Below are 17,354 nucleotides of genomic sequence, written 5' to 3'. Positions count from 1 at the left end.
TGTTAGGAATTGTCCGCCCTATAATATGTATGTCGATGTATATCGATCCATTTGACCAAGAACCAGAAAAGAGACATATCCATTTACTAAAAGCTACACTTAAAAAAGGATTAAGTAGTGACGATCGGGAGAGTCTAAACTTTAAACCCATTGATATATTATACACCACCCGAGATGTAAATAACTGGCTCACTATTCTAATTCGTGGAACTTATTCTACCGACTTCACATGTCGTCAGCTAAGTGTGGGGAAGTCTAACCCCACTTAACGTTAAATTAGGGGTTCGGGTTAGTGCATAACTAGTTAATAAAAATGCACTATTAGGGTAAAAGACGCATTTTCAAAAATTAGCAAACAGTCCAGAAAAGCAACCATTTTTGAAGAAAAACATGTGTGATAAAACAAGAAGGAATGAACGATGAGGCGCGCCATCTATCATTCGATGAGCTTTGTAATTACAAACTGGGTATTTTTAATCACTTTTCTACACTTATCACCCTCGTGAATTTATAATTATAGTCTGATTTCATGCAAATGAGGGCATTGCATGATTTCAAGTGTGGGGAAGGGTTATAAATTCTCTCGGGTTTACACTTGGTTTTATTTGCCAAATTTTGTGAAAATTTGAAAAAATTTCAACTAAATGAATTCAAAATCATGTTTATACATATTAATGAACGATGAAAACTAGGTGTTAATACCGAAATTATCGTTACCTCGGAAAGGACATAAATTGAGAAACACCCTAAAACGCTTGAATTCATTTAAAATGGAATAAAGGAGAATAAAAAAGCAAAGAAAGAAACTAAGTGTGGGGAGAATGTACCTAGTTATTCAATTAAAAACTATCTAGCACATGTTTCTGTAAAGTTTATTGCAGGTGCTTTTGTTTTGGACTAAATTAACTATTTTACCTGATGAAAGAAAAGAAAAGATGGATCTACACGATGAATCAATTCCATCATTAAAAGGAAGTAAAGTCTTCCGAAAAAGACACGCGCTTCTTGATTTAGGTCAAGAAGTTGTCGTCCAGACCAGCTGTAGGTTGACGAAAAATCTAGAAAAGTCATCACTAAAATCAGCAGGAAATCCACGGACCTCAGCATCAAACAGGGTCGCAAGTGGTCAGACTTATCCTAACCATGAGAGAATCTGTCTTGTAAAATGGGGAGGACGCCGTGCAAATTAGCTTGATAAGACTAATGAATCAGATCCCCAGAAAGGACAATCTCCTTAAAGATTAAAAATCAGCTTTTAAGCCTGATATTACTCAATCCTTGAGATTGACCTTAAAGATAGAGAATTACAAACTCATGGAATTCAATGATATCTAAACTCGAGCTTGAACGAGAAAATATTTTGATCAAAATTAAAACCGATTTGTTTTCTGAAAACCTATTTTCAATGCGTTCATTACCATTGAACGTAAAATCCTAGGAATTCACCTGGAATTCATTAGGTCACCTGAACCAAATCGGGTGTCAACCGTAAGAACGGTGGTTGCATAGCATGGTCAAAGACAGGACCTTGTGCCAGACCGAAAAATTATAAGGGTGAGCTTTACTATTGCTCCTACAAAGGATAGTAATTGCGTCCGACACGTTATAGACGATAATTAAAAGTATGTCAGGGGACATTGCCTTAACAGTTGCTTGTTCAACGCTTTCCTTTACAACCGGACGGTAGTTTACCGAAAGGTAATATACGGAGCAAGTATACTGGATGTGTGCTTTCCTAAATACAAGGTTAGCAAGTGGGTGACACAAAACCGCAAGTTTTGAGCTAAAATTTTAAATCTGAAACCCACAAAACCCACAAAAATATTTTGCAAACACCGGTGAAGGGTTATTCCGGAAAACTTGTCTAGGGTAAAATCTAGCTTGAATTTTCAAAAGATCAAATGTTTTCATAAAGATCCAATTTCCTAACGGATCTAAATTTTCATAGTCATGTGGGACTGTAAACCGCCTTTCAAATGTGCACTTTGCTTTGGAAACCGAAAGTAAATCGGCTATTTGATTGCATGTGTCGTTGACCTAAACCCGAGGCAACTGTGGATGACACACCCACCTTTAACCATGGTTCTATCGTTACTATCATTGTTTATATCACCATATCAAAATCACTGATGTACAAAGTGTGATGAATAAAAAAGTGATTCATGTATGTTTTTATTTCAAGTTATGTATTGTTTGAGGACAAGCAACGTTTAAGTGTGGGGATGTTTGATAAGGCTAAAAAGGAACATATATTTCATAGCAATATCCCTCCTAAATAATAGGTTTTCATATGTAATTGTATTATATTTTCATTGTAATTTTTTAAATAAATAAGTGCGAAGACAAAAGGCGAAAACGAAGATTTGAAGACACAAACGTCCAAAAAGCTCAAATGTTCAAGATACAATTCAAAAGGTTCAATTTATTGATGAAAAACGTCTAAAAATGACAAGAGTACAACTTACAAAACGCAAAGTACAAGATATTAAATTGTACGCAAGGACGTTCGAAAATCCGGAACCGGGACCTGAGCCAACTATCAACGCCCGACGCAACGGACCAAAAATTACAAGTCAACTATGCACATAAATAAAATATAATATATAAATAATTCTTAAAAATTATATATATATATATATATATATATATATATATATATATATATATATATATATATATATATATATTATTTAATAACGTCGACAAGCAAAGATCCAAAATGATGTGAGCTGGAAAATCAAACTCCACGACTCGCGGAGTTTGAAGGCCAAAAACTCCACGACTCGCGAAGCTGTCAGAAATCAAAACGCCTATAAAAGGCCATGCATTCGTTCGATAAAAATATAAATAACAATAATATACTCCGTAAGATAATAAATAAATAAATATAATATATATATATATATATATATATATATATATATATATATATATATATATATATATATAGTATAGTATAGATTAGTGTTATATTAGATTAGTTCGGGTTATGTAAAGGTTATTTTACGGGTTTTTGAAGTCGAAATTCTGTCCGTGTAACACTACGCGATAAATACTCAATGTAAGTTATGTTCTCCTTTTTAAATTAATGTCTCGTACTTAAGTTATTATTATGCTTATTTGAGCCAAAGTAATCATGATGTTGGACTAAATATTAAAGACGGGGTAATTGGGCTTTGTACCATAATTGGGATTTGGACAAAAGAACGACACTTGTGGAAATTAGACTATGGGTTATTAATGGGCTTTATATTAAATTAACGATACCTCGTTAATTTAATATAAAGGTTATGATTTGATGTATCTATATATAACCACATACGCTTAATCGGACACGATGGGCGGGATATTTATAAGTACGAATTATTGTTCATTTGACCGGACACGGGGATGGATTAATAGTCAATGGACTCATTAAAACAGGGGTGGATTACATTCAAGGGTAATTGGTGTAATTGTTAATAAAGTATTAAAACCTTGGTTTACACACAGTCGATAACCTGGTGTATTCATTAAGCAAAGTATTAAGACCTTGTTACAGTTCGAATCCACAGTTAGTTGGAATATTTGACTTCGGGTATAAGGTTAAATTTGCCGAGCAGTTTATAATTATGACCGATGAACTATTATGGACAAAAACCAGATAGGTTTCAAATACATCCAGGACAAAGGACAATTAACCCAGGACAATAAATTAAAATCAAAACGTCAAACATCATGGTTACGGAAGTTTAAATAAGCATAATATATTTTATTTCATATTTCCTCGTACTTTTATTTATTGTCATTTTAATTATTGTTATTTAAATATCGTCATTTACTATACGCTTCGCTTAAAATATAAATCGACAAACCGGTCATTAAACGGTAAACCCCCTTTTATATATTATTATATATAATTATATATATTTTGTACAAATATAATTGTTTAAAAATATAGTGTGTAATAAGCCCGCTCCCTGTGAAACGAACCGGACTTACTAAAAACTATACTACTCTACGATTAGGTACACTGCCTATAGTGTTGTAGCAAGGTTTAAGTATATCCATTCTATAAATAAATAAATATCTTGTGTAAAATTGTATCGTATTTAATAGTATTTTCTAGTAAAATATACCCCTTAGCTTTAACATCAATGTCTCGTGTAATATTGAAGAAAATTGTTGAAAAATATATCGTTAAAACATGAAAAATGTAGTAGAATCATAGAATTATGAGTACGAATGTCTTTACAAACTTTTTAGGTCCAAAGAGTTACAAACCAAATAAATATACCGGTGACCTAGAAACGGTTATTAGACCACTTGTATTGGTTAAGGCGTTTCTTGCTCATGTCACTTGCTTTTTTGCACTTTTTGAATTAGTAGGAAGTGTTTCTTTTTTTAGTGGAGTAGTGGTGGTGTTTCTTTTTTTTTTTTTTTTTTTGTTACTTTTAGTGGAATGCTGAGGTAGCATTTTATTTTTATTTTTATTTTTCTATTTGTTTTATTTTTACTTATGTAATTCAAAATGCAAAAAAAAATTACAGATATAATAAATTAAATAAAAACGTATTTAAATTAATACCATTACTACTAAAAAATACATTATTAAAAATCCTAAAGTAAGAAAATTACATTTATTAAATTCCTAAAATAAAGACGTATACGTCTTGAACTTAATCCTACTCTTGCGGAGGGAAGTCATAATTCGTTATCTTGCTACGAACATACCATTTTAGATTTTGAAGACGAACCACGTATTCCGGGTCTTCCATTGTGGCCGACGATCTCCCCAACAAATCAATATGTGTTAACGTGGTTGCCATATGAACATACTCATTGAAATTTTTAAGCAACTCCATCTTTTTTATGCCACCACTTCCATTTTTTCCATAAACTCGTCGACCCTTGAAGAATTCAAACTATTCCCATGAGAAGACTCTCCCGCGTCCGAAGAACCCGTAGTCTTTTGTGCTTTCTTTGCCTTTTCGCGTCCCATTGGACGCGGTGTCGGTACGTTTCCAAACAACTCTGCATCAAAGTCTTGCGGGAGGCTTATCGAGTCTCCTTGAGTTTCACCAATACCCGAAACATCAACATGATAGTCTTTCGGATGGTTAACAACCGGCTCTTTTGGCATAATCCACTATGGATGTTCTTTCAAGAAAAAAAAGGCATCCTTCATAGTAAAAGGTTTCTAGTATGCATCGTAATATGATTGCAATGCATTTGTGTAAACATCTTCGTCATTCACACCATTACGCCAATTATCCTTTATATCATTAAAAATTGGTAAAAACTCCGTATAATTCTTGTTCACATTTCGCCATTTCGAAGATAAAGAATCTTCATTTCGTGACCATCCATATTCATTTTCATTAAACTTATCCATTACCGTGCCCTAAAAACTTTTAGCCTTTTGGGATCGACCAACAATTGGATTCTCTGAAGTATCACAATAACATTGGGACAACCATACAAGCTCTTTTGGAGACCATGCTTTTTGTGATTTTTGCCTCAAACTTCCTTCGTCCACCTCTTTACCTATAAAATTTGTATAAACATTATACTATAAAAAATAATAATTATTTATACTAATAATATAAATATATATAACATTTGAAATAACAAATATATTACTAAAATTAAATAAGTAATATACATATAAGTAATATATATACTAAAACATACAGTAATAATAATATAATTAAATATATACCTTTACTCTTTTTGAAGTGTTTTCGGGTAGCCCGTGGTTGCGATTGTGTTTTCATAGATTGTTAACCTTGTGTTTCTTGCGATTGTGTTTGCAACCTTTGTTGTTGTGGTTGATTTGGAAAGATTTGTTGTGGTTGGTTTGGAAACGATTGTTGCGGTTGGGATTGATAAATTTGTTGTTGTTGTTGATAAAACATTTGTTGTGCCCATTGTTGTTGTTGTTGTTGTTGTTGTTGTTGTTGTTGTTGTTGTTGTTGTTGTTGTTGTTGTTGTTGTTGATAAGTTAACGGCGACAACGGTTGAGACAACCCGAACAAATTTTTAGTAATGTTGACAAAATTTTGTGGACTAGGTGTATGGATAGGTCGGGTTGATGATCCGGGAGTATTTGGATGCCCGAAAGCTAATAGATTTGATATTGGACGGGTGTTGTAAAGATCATCATCTTCATTTCGTAGAGTGTTTGGGGTGTTAGACATTTTTTTTTTTTGTAAAAAAATTAGAAGTATTGAGTGTTTGAAGTTAAATTTGCGTGTACTTTGGTTTGGAAATGGTAGATATAAATAGGTATTAAGAATTTAAATTTTTATTAGTTTTTTTTTTTCAACAGCACTGTGTAGCAACACATAGAAATTAAATAAAAAATTTTACACAAATGGTAAAACCGAAGTTTCAAACCTCGGATTTGGTAAAACCAAAGTTTAAAACTTCGAATTTTACCCTTTTTGACCAACAAGGCTGACATGGCTGACATGGTGTTCAAATTTGCCACCCGTGCCCTAAACCGAAGTTTCAAACTTCAGTTTTGCAGGCTTTCAGCAAACCGAAGTTTGAAACTTCGGTTCTGTTTCCTCCCACTTTTTTAATGTGTATCCCGAATCTCTACTTTTGTTGGCCATAATCGATACTTTTCTACATATATATATATATATATATATATATATATATATATATATATATATATATATATATATATATATATATATACCACCATTATCTTCATTCCTAATAACAACATTACATACAACACAACTAGATTTCAATCACATCAAACTGAGATTTATATATCAACAAAATCACTAGTTGAAAACTACAAAAAACACTAAATCACATTCTAAAAAAATGGCCAATTTTGAAAATGATGGATGAGAATACTTTCTTAATATTGATGATTCCGACCTTACTCAATCTGTATCAGTTACAAGTCCCACTGAAACTATTTTGGTGCCGACTCAGTCGCCACCACCCCCCGACGGTTACAGTCCCCCCAACGTAACGGTCAAAAACAAAAGCAACCCTATGTCACCACCACGGCCTACTTTGCACGGTTCCGGGTCTAACAAAAAGAACCAATTATCGTACCGAATCCCTGGACCCGCTGGTATTTTCCAAGATGCGTATGAACTTTGAAATAACGAGAATAACGTTGTGGATGACATGTGTACGCAGGATTTTATAAGAGAAATAATAAACAAACCAGAAGTTGATGATTCGTTTACACTAGCTCCGTGGTTTCACGAGATGGAGTTTGCATATTCGTACAGAGGTAAACAACAATATTGTATATTCATTTTTGTAACCATAAGACATTTTGTATATTCATTTTTGTAACTGCAAGTAGATCTGATATAGCAAGCATTCTGAGGCAGCGTAGGTTTTTACCTGCTGATCAAGTTGTTGGTGTTGTTAAGACTTGTGTTCAAAATAGTGTTGGCGATCTGTCTATAACGCTGAAAGTTACTTTACATCACTAACTTATGTATTTATTTCATAATTGTATTGCTTTCACTAAAACAGGTTAATGTAAGTTTTCATTTTTGTTTAATAGGACACTACGGGTATGATTCAGGGAACAGTTCATAACAAGATCATTGATGGTGTTCAAGGTAAGTATGAAGGTGTTAAAGGCATACACGAGGAAGTTGTTTTGGTGCTACAAAATTGTTCTATCTTCTGCCTTAATGTTAAGGTTAAAATCCTTAACATTACACGCTAGAGTTTAATAAAGGTGTTCTTTAAAGACGGTTGATTTACGTAGAGAATTGTGTTAATTGTGTTCTTTTTATGCTGTTGTTGTTGTTTAAAAAAAATTAGTTGTTATTGTTGTTTAAAATAAAATATTGTTATTGTTATTTAAAAAATGATAACAAAACTAAATCACAAACGCAAGAGAGATTTAAACAAGTTCAAAGCTATATATTACAACGAATAAAAAAAATACAACTTGTTGGTTGAATGTTGGTTAATGGACTAACCGACAAAGTTAAGTATGATGTTTAACCAAAAAATATGTTTTGATGATGACACATACATATGCATAAGTGATGATCGACATCTTAACATAAAATACGCAAGTTCACTAATCCATACTCAATCTTGCAAATGACCAAATCAAACAAAACTTATAAAACAATAATAAAGACCATTGAAGTACACAGTCAAAGTACGGTCGACCGTATACTTAGCCGTTGAAGCCCAGACTGAATCTGCAACGCATTTTTGTGAATAACAAGTTGCACGGTCGCAACCACGGTCAATCGTAGTGCAACCACAGAATTCTCTGTCACCATTTTTGATCAAATTTAGTTTGACCACTTCCCGACATCTATAATTCATGAAACCTTTCTCAACACGCTTAGAATAGATGCCCCCTCTATACTCATTTGAGTTTTGGTCATAAAAACACTAATTTGCTTAATTACGCTTAATTACATCTTAATGACAAATTAACCATGATTAGGCATAACACATAAGTGTTAATCAATAACTTGTGATCTTAAAACTTATCTAGACATTCTTAGGATGATCACCAAGTACCAACACACATAAGCTAATGTCACTAAAACACTAATTACAATTAAAGATCACTTAGTGACAAATTAAGGCTAAATGAAGAACAATACTTTTGAGTGTAACTAGTAAATACTTGTAATCCTAAAATACACTTAGATACATTTCGGATGGTCACCAAGTCTCAACTAGAGATTACTCTTCCCTTGTGCATGTGTTGGACATTAATGTGTGCTTACACATTAATCATGCAATATGTTGTATTGCAAGTAAGCTTGCTAAAGCTTGAACCACAGTGTTGTGCAAATATCCATATGATTGATTTTAGAATAACTATCTCTTGCTATGTGTGAGTATTACTTGCTACTTGCTAATATGTTTAATACTCATTAATTTTCCAACTTGATTAACATGCTTGCTATGTGTTATTAGCTAGAATACTAGGATTCAAGTAACTAGTTTACTTCAATGAATTAAGTGTAAAATGGTTCACAAATGGATGATGGTTAATAATTTATTTGGTCTTGTCTAAGTAACACATTGTGTAACATGTCCAAGTATGACTTAACATTGATATCTTTACACACTTAATGTTTGATTTAGAAAGACATCATCCAATTAATCTCTACTTAGTCTAAAAATGAATATAACTTGTGATTAATTGAAACTAGGAAGTTAATGACATGTTGACTAGTCTTTAGGATTGAACCAAATGCATTAATGAACCTAACTAAGTCTTGACCAAACTGAGATTACCCAAAATGTCAATCAAGACACTTCTCCAAGAATGTTGGGTTTACCACATTTGGAGTGTTATGTCATTTTCACTCAATAAGACCAAATCTCACACACTTAATGCATATAGTACTTGTATAGGATATTAGGTTTCTTTTGCAGGTGCTAGATGGAGTAAAGATTCCAAAATGTGGTGTTCAAATCTGAGTCAAACGGATATACAACGGATACATATTTTTATTTTGTACTGGGGTACGCACGATCAAACCACGGTCGACCGTGCCTGTGACCGTGTGACAACGGTTAGTTTTGAATCTCACTATAAATAGCAAGCATTAAAGAGAATTTGAAGCTGAACCTCTTGCATATATTAAAGGCTTATTTCCAGAGATCACAAGGGCTTTAATTACTACTCAAATGTGATCAAGCAAGAGAAGATTCTATGACCTTATAGATATAGAATTTGGTTGTTGTAAACTTACTAATCAAAATTATTTATCTTGTGAGTTTACTTAGTGTGATGTATGTCCTAGTATTGTCTTAGGATCATCATTGCAATTTGTATAAGTCTTGTAACTTCAATTAGTAGAAGCATAAGCTAGCTTAATGATCTACTTTCTTAAAGGGACTTAGGAAGTCGATTGATCTTATTTGAAGATTAATGCATGTCCAAGTTGAAGACAAGTTGAGCTAGTTTGGAGTTGGTCTTTCAAAGGGATAGAAAGATTGAGTTTGTTGTCTACCAAAGAAGTTGAAGGCTTATAAATCGGATCTCCACCGGGTTCGGAGAAAAGTGCTTAGTGAAGCAAGAAATCCTGATTAGTGTAATCGGGGAGTAGATTAAGGTGGATTAGTTGACATTCACCCTAACCACTATAAATCATTGTGTCTATATTCTTTACATTACTCTACTTATCATTTTGAACATATACACCACACACATCAAGTTTGAGTTGAATTGGTTGATCATAGTTAATCAAATATGGTGATCAACCGAAAAAGTATTAAAAACGTATTAAGTAACTATTCACCCCCTTCTAGTTACTTACACAACTAATCAATGACCATGATGTCCCCCACGTATATATTGTAGGTGATGACCGGTTCCACACTTTGTTGGGCGTGTTGGCCTTTGACTCCTCCGCGGTACTTGTTCCTGGTTCTCATCACCACCTCCTGGTAAATCCTCGATATGGTCATCCTCAAGTTGGTAATCACACGTTAAGAGGGCTCCGAGAGGATGAGCCATAAAATGTTTGTTGAGGGGTCAGAGAGGATGATCCATGATATGTTTGTTGAGGGGTCCGAGACGATGATCCATGATATGTTTGTTGAGGGGATTGGAATGTGTTCACCGGGTTAGTGTATATGTTTCAAGTGGTATTGTATGTGTTCACCGGGTTATTGTATGTGTTCTGATGGGTATTGTAGGTGTTTCGAGGGGTATTGTATGTGTTATGCGGGTTATGATATGTTTGCCAAGGATCATGATATTGCGTCTGATCATCGTAATCATTAGCCAGGAACTCGAAGGTTTATGACTGATAGAACTCAAATGGAACTACTGGCTGATTATGATGCACGTATGCAAATAACTGTTGTGGAATGTCATAAAATGGTTGCAAGTTAGGTTGACTGTTTGGTTGCATTTGAGCAAACGCCATATCTTTCATCCTCGAAAGCCCTTCCTCCTACATATAGTTAAAAGTAAACCAATATTGTAACCAAAGTATTTAGACCGTATGCTTATTAATTTTAAATAATAAAAATATTAGACTATTGTTACTTACATATATATTAGTAGTCCCCGCCAATTAGGATATGTGTTGCCGTCGTCATCGTGACCAGGATATGTAATGTGCACAATTGTGCGTGCGCTTTACCGGTCAAAGTAATCCCTACTCACGCCTATCCCCGGCGTACCAAGAAATACCATATTCGCTCGCTCATTCCAACGTACGATGTACTAGAGATGCAGGGAAATAGTCCTCATATCAGCACTTTGTTTCATGCAAAGGCTTGTTTTGTGTATATAATGATGCGTCTCAGCGGGAAGCAAGTGTTCATCACTTGGAATATTCCGAGTCCATTCAAACTGTCTGCAGACCCTATCTGGTAGATACGTCTCAATAGTAGCCCATAATATAATCGGGCTACGGTATGACCACAAGGCTCTATCATCTGTTGATGTGTTTCGCGAGGGGTACGAAATAGTGTTTATTTTTAATACGAAATTCGACGAAATTTGCTACAATTTTACACAAGTTATTTATTTATTTATCGAGTGGATATACTTAAACCTTGCTACAACACTTATAGGCAGTGTACCTAATCGTAGAGTAGTGTAGTTTTTAGTAAGTCCGGTTCGTTCCACAGGGAGCTAGTGAAGTTTAACGCTATATTTTTACACACAATATTTGTAAAAAAATACAAAAAAATATATATGTACTAGTAGTATTATTATTATAAAAGGGGGGGTTTTTTACCGTTTAATGACCGGTTTGTCGATTTTTAAGACTTAAGTCACAATTAAAACCTAATGTAAAATATAAAAATAACTTAATTTAAAGAGTAAAATAAATAACAATAAATAAAGTGCGATAAATTAAATGACATAAAATAAAAGTGCGATAATTAAAAATGCGAAAAAGAGATAAAATAAAGGAATTATGCTTATTTAAACTTCAGTAATCATGATGTTTGACGTGTTGATTTTAATTTTATGCCCATGGGTTAATTGTCCTTTGTCCTGAATTATTTAATATGTCCGTTTGGTTTTTGTCCATAACAGTCCATCAGTCATAAACATAAAGTGCGAGTGTCCTCATCAAATTATTCTTATACCCGAAGTTAAATATTCCAACTAATTGGGGACTTAAACTGTAACAAGATTTTAATACTTTGTTTAATAATTACACCAGGATGTCGACTGAGTGTAACCCAAGGTTTTAATATTTTGGTATCAATTATACCAAGTGTCCTTGTACATAATTTCACCCCTGTTTTAATTATTCTAGTGGCTATTAATCCATTCCCGTGTCCGGTTAAATGAACGATTATTCGTACATATAAATACCCCGCCCATCGTGTCCGATTGAGTGTATATGGTAATTTATAGGGACGCCCAATTGTAAATCTTTATATTAACATTAACAAACTATCATTTAGTTAAACAAATATAAAGCCCATTAATAGCCCATAGTCTAATTTCCACAAGTGTCGTTCTTTTGTCCAAACCCCAATTATGGTACAAAGCCCAATTACCCAATTTTAGTAATTAGCCCAACATCATGATTACTTCGTTTTAAATAAGCATAATAATAACTTAGCTACGAGACATTAATGTAAAAAGGTTGAACATAACTTACAATGATTAAAAATAGCGTAGCGTTACACGGACAGAATTTCGACTTACACACTCAAACGATCTCTATCATAAATCTTATTATTATCATAATTTAAAATTAAAATTAAGATTATTGTTATATCTGATTACATTAACATTATGATAGAGAATTATAGATATAAATTATAGATATTGATATTGATAGATAGAAAAATAAGAAAAAGATAGAAAAAATGATCGAAAAAAGGTATCCCTCTATCGATCGAATTACATAGCCTTTTATAGGCAAATTATAAATTTGAATTTTCATTTATGACCCCTGAACTATGCTCAATTAACAACTTTTTATTATTTAATATTATTCTTATTATGAATTATTTAAATATTATATTTTATTCTTGTACATAGTTGACTCGTAATTTTTACACCGTTGCGTCGAGCGTTGAGAGTTGACTCTGGTCCCGGTTCCGGATTTTCGAACGTCCTTTCGTACAATTTTATATTGTGTACTTTGCGTTTTGTAACTTGTACTCTTGTCATTTTTAGACGTTCCTCATCAATAATTTGAACCTTTTTGATTGTATCTTGTACTTTTTAGCATTTTGGACCTTTTTGTCTTCAAATCTTCGTTTTCGCCTTTTGTCTTCGCACTTATTAAATATAAACGAATATTACTTGAAAATGGAACAATTGCAACTAAAAACTTGTCATTCTTGGGGGATAATGCTATGAAATATATGTTCCTTTTTAGCCTTATCAATATCCCCACACTTGAGCGTTGCTTGTCCTCAAGCAATACAGTCTTGAAAAACACTTGAATCACTTCTTTATTCTTCACACTTTGTACATCAGTGATTTCAATACGGCGGTATGAACAATGGTAGTAACCATAGAACCATGGTTAAAGGTGGGTGTGTCATCCACAGTTGCCTCGGGTTTAGGTCAACGACACTTTCAATCAAATAGCCGATTTACTTTCGGTTTCCAAAGCAAAGTGCACATTTGAAAGGTGGTTTACAGTCCCACATGACTATAAAAATTTAGATCCTTTAGGAAATAGGATCTTTATGAAAACATTTGATCTTTTGAAAATTCAATCTAGCTTTTACCCTAGATAAGTTTTCTGATTTGATCCACCATTGGTGTTGCAAAATATATTTGTGGATCAATATTTTGGCTAAAAACATTTAGGTTCGTGTAATCCACTGCTATTCCGGTATCGGAAAGCACACATCCAGTTTACTTGTTCCGTATATTACCTTTCGGCAAACTACCGTCCGGTTGTAAAGGAAAGCGATGAACAAGAAACTGTTAAGGCAATGTCCCGTGACATGCAGATGATTATGGTCTTTTAACGTGTCGGATGCTAGAACTATCCTTGGTAGGAGCGATAGTAAAGATCATCTTATGATTTTTCGGTCTAGCACAAGGTCCTGTCTCCGACCATGCTATACAACCACCGTTCTTACGGTTGACACCCGATTTGGTTCAGGTGACCTAATGAATTCCAGGTGAATTCCTAGGATTTTACGTTCAATGGTAATGAACGCATTGAAAATGGGTTTTCAGAAAACAAATCGGTTTGTATTTTTGATCAAAATATTTTCTCGTTCAAGCTCGAGTTTAGATATCATTGAATTCCATGAGTTTGAATTCTCAATCTTTAAGGTCAATCTCAAGGATTGAGTAATATCAGTCTTAAAAGCTGATTTTTAATCTTTAAGGAGATTATCCTTTCTGGGGATCTGATTCATTAGTCTTATCAAGCTAATTTGCACGGTGCCTCCCCATTGTACGAGATAAATCCTTCTCATGGTTAGGATAAATCTGACCACTTGGCGACCCTGTTTGATGCTGAGGTCCGTGGATTTCCTGCTGATTTTAGAGATGACTTTTCTAGATTTTTCTCTGGACGACAACTTCTTGACCTAAATCAAGAAGCGCGTGTCTTTTTCGGAAGACTTTACTTCCTTTTAATGATGGAATTGATTCATCGTGTAGATCCATCTTTCTTTCAAATATATTACAGTAAACCGGGGAAAACTGATTAGTATCATCCAAAACAAAAGTACCTGCAATAATCTTGTACAAAGATATGTGATAGATAGTTTTTAATTGAATAACTTGGTACATTCTCCCCACACTTAGTTTCTTTCTTTGCCTTTTTATTCTCCTTTATTCCATTTTAAATGAATTCAAGCATTTTAGGTTGTTTCTCAATTTATGTCCTTTCCGAGGTAACGATAATTTCGGTATTATCACCTAGTTTTCACCGTTCATAAATATGTATAAACATGATTTTGACTTCATTTAATTGAAAATTTTTCAAATTTTCACAAAATTTGGCAAATAAACCAAGTATAAACCTGAGAGAATTTATAACCCTTCCCCACACTTAAGATCATGCAATGCCCTCATTTGCATGAAATCAGACTATAATTTAAATTCATGAGGGTGATTAGCGTAGAAAAGTGATTAAAAATACTGAGTTTGTAATTACAAAGCTCGTCGAATGATAGATGGCGCCTCATCGTTCATTCCTTCATTTGTTATATCATATTTGTTGTTTTGCGTCTTGTCGTCAAAATTAGTACCTTTTGCTGAACTTTAATGACAGTCTTTGAAAGTGCGTTGTTTTACCCTGTTTTATACATAAGATAAAATACAAACATATATATATATATATATATATATATATATATATATATATATATATATATATATATATATATATATATATATATATATATATATATATATATATATATATATATTTGAAGTTTGGTTTATAACCCCACTTTTCAAAAATTTATAAAGTATAATATTTTTGGCATACTTTAAATCAATAAAATTAAAAATAATGATAACAAAATTTGTCGCCCCGCCCTCGGGTAAAGTAATTTCGGCTTAATGACCTAGTCTTCAACTCACGACGAATTTTAGAAATCATTTTTTTCAACTTAATGAATTAAAGTAAATTTTGTTTTTAAAATTCACACAAAACTTAAATTTAAAAAAAAAAACATATTAATTTTATATAAAACCTACAAAACAAAAATTCAGAATGGAGGGAGAAAACTAGTTCTTTAGTGTCTGCTAGTGGAAAAGACCACTCGGATTCCATTCTCGGAACTACACGAGAACAGAACAACTAACTCTAGATAGCATTTTCTTTTTAGAACACTTGAATCTCCCCACACTTAGGTAGCTGTGGTGTCAAAATTGTGATTAACTTCATCGTCAATTTCTCTTGGTCCATAATCAACTTGCATATCTGTGACTTTCTCTTTAAGCCATTGGTCGGATTCCTGTGTAATATCCACAATTTCAACTAGCTTCACCTTTTCTTTAGGCGATAGATTGGATACTAACCGGTTACATAACTTAAAGTTCCCCTTGGTTATAGCATCGCGAATCCGTTTAATAAGTTTCTTCATTGAACTATTAATAACGGGGTCATTTAATTTCGTATCAACAACGGGGTTCTTTGTTATCATGTCATCATTAGGTGTTACTTCATTTTCCCCACACTTAGGCGTTTTATTATTGTTAAGCACTACCGTTGGAGTTGGTAAAACAACATGGTTCTTACCAATCGTTTTTGCTGGTTCAACGGTTTTGGTTGGTGGAGATTTAGACTTTCGAATCATAAAGGTGATCGATTTGTCACCACTACTAAGTGTCATTCTACCGTTTCTTACATCAAAGAACGCCCCGGTGGACGCTAAGAATGGTCGACCTAAAATTAGAGGAATGTTTGGGTCCTCTTCTATGTCAATGACAATGAATTCAACTAGAAAGGTTAAATTGCCTACTTGAACGGGTAGGTTGTCGGCAATTCCAACTGGGTGCTTAATGGTTTGATCAAAGAGTCGAACACTCATATCCGTTGGACTTAACTCACCTACACCTAATCTCTTATATAAGGAAAGAGGCATAACACTCACACTCGCACCTAAATCTGCTAGTGCATCATACATGACACAATCACTAAGTAGACAAGGAACAATAAATTCACCCGGATCACCTACCCTAGGTGGAGGTTTTGGTGGAACTGTCTTTACCGGGTTTACTTCTATGATTTTTGTTTCTTGCACTTTCTTATTCTTCTTCTTCTTCTTCTTTCCAGAGGTATCACAAACTTTATTACCTATTACTTGCTCATACTCAACTCCTTTTCTTGGAAACGGGAGGGGTGGTTTGTATGGTGTCACCACTGGCTTTACATACTCGGGTGGTGGTGGTGGTGGTGTAACTTCTTCATTGTTACTCACATCTAAAATCTTCCCATCTTCTGGTGCTGGTTTTTCAGAATTTGTTGACACCATATTAACATTCTCATTTCGAGGATTTACTTCAGTATTACTCGGTAGCTTTCCTTGTTCCCTCTCACTCATCATGCTAGCAAGAGTACCTACGTGTTTTTCTAGATTCAAAATGGAAGCTTGTTGAGTTCTTAATGACTGATCAAACCTCTCATTCGTTTGGATTTGAGATGTAATAAATTGTGTTTGAGATTCAACTAGCTTTGCCATCATTTCTTCTAGATTTGGCTTTTTCTCTTCGGTTTGTTGTGGTGGTTTATACAAGCTAGGTCTTTGTTGATTGAAAGTGTTGTTTTGAGTTGGTTGGTTATTCGGACCTTGTTGGTTGTACGAGTTGTTGTTGGGTCCGTTTAGATTGTAAAGAATGTTTTGATTTCGATTGAAGTTTAACTTTGGCGGTTGATAATTATTTTGATAATTATTTCCAGGCCTTTGGTTCATATAGGAAACATTCTCTC

This window comes from Rutidosis leptorrhynchoides, chromosome 4, assembly GCF_046630445.1.
Source record: "Rutidosis leptorrhynchoides isolate AG116_Rl617_1_P2 chromosome 4, CSIRO_AGI_Rlap_v1, whole genome shotgun sequence".
NCBI classification, from domain to species: domain Eukaryota; kingdom Viridiplantae; phylum Streptophyta; class Magnoliopsida; order Asterales; family Asteraceae; genus Rutidosis; species Rutidosis leptorrhynchoides.
The sequence above is the reverse complement of the archived record's forward strand: the minus strand, read 5'-3'. Positions refer to the sequence as shown.